The following is a 1187-nucleotide window of genomic DNA, read 5'->3' on the forward strand; positions in this document are numbered from 1 at the left end:
TAGTAATTTGATCATAGATGTTCTTGTGGTGATGACTTCCAGATTTTGGGGAAATAATAGATGTTGAATCTTAGAAGTTATTGAATTGTCTTTTATTAATGAGTTTAAGTCTTCCGCATTGCTTTATGTTGATATTAAATTGAAATGTTAAGGTTTAGATTGGTTGGTTCGCTCACATAGGAGGGTAAATGTGGGTGCCAGTCGCGGCTCGGTTTTGGGTCGTGACACTCATATTATATATATAATAGATCCGAATGATTATAAATATTTTTTTAATTCTCCAAATTTATTTAATGTAATTTGATGATTTCACTAATATTTATTTTCCATTTTTTTGGGGTTTTTTCTTATTTAATGTAGTTCGTCGATTGATTACTTGAACTATTTTTTTTTTTAAAAAAAGATTAAGGTATTTGAACAATTTAACTATCCTTAAATTTAGGTTAAATTTCAAAATATATTTGATCAACAAGAAATTAGAAATAACATCATGACATTAAGGATCTCAATAATGATACGTCACACCTCATAATAAATAACAATCCTCAAATATTAGTATTTAGGCTTAACCCATCGGTGACCTCTTAAAGTTGACACATATTTTCACTTAGACACCTTAACTAAGTTTTGTTCATTTTAAACACCTTATATCAGGTCTTATTATGTTATTTTAACACTTTTTGCTGACATGATATGGTGAGTGTAATACAGTTATAAAAAGCGTGTGAAGGCATTTTAAGCCAATTTTTTTTTTTCCTTCTTCTTTCCTATTTTTGGGCCACCATTTTCCCTTACCTTAAGGTCCTTCAATGGTAAAAATTGTTGCAAGTAATTTTAGAGTTTATTTAAACTTCTCTATGTGGATAGTGGATTAAATTTGATGGTCAAATTGGTAAAGAATTTTATTGTTAAATCATGACAGTTCAAATTATGTGGTTGAAAGTCGTCATTACGACTTCACTAACAATTTTTTTTCTAGATTTGACAATTGATTGTGTGATATTTGACCTCAATTACTATCTCAAATTCTTCATTAAAATGACAGTCCTTAGTTTAGAAGAAGAAAAAATGATCACTTTGTTAGTGTATAATGGAATCATCCTACTAATAAAATTAAAAAGCATTGAGATACGACGGTTGACGGAGAAGACAAAGAGGGTTAGATTTAATTTGTTAGAGAAGACGAC

This window comes from Solanum pennellii, chromosome 8 (assembly GCF_001406875.1).
Source record: "Solanum pennellii chromosome 8, SPENNV200".
Classification (NCBI taxonomy): Eukaryota; Viridiplantae; Streptophyta; class Magnoliopsida; order Solanales; family Solanaceae; genus Solanum; species Solanum pennellii.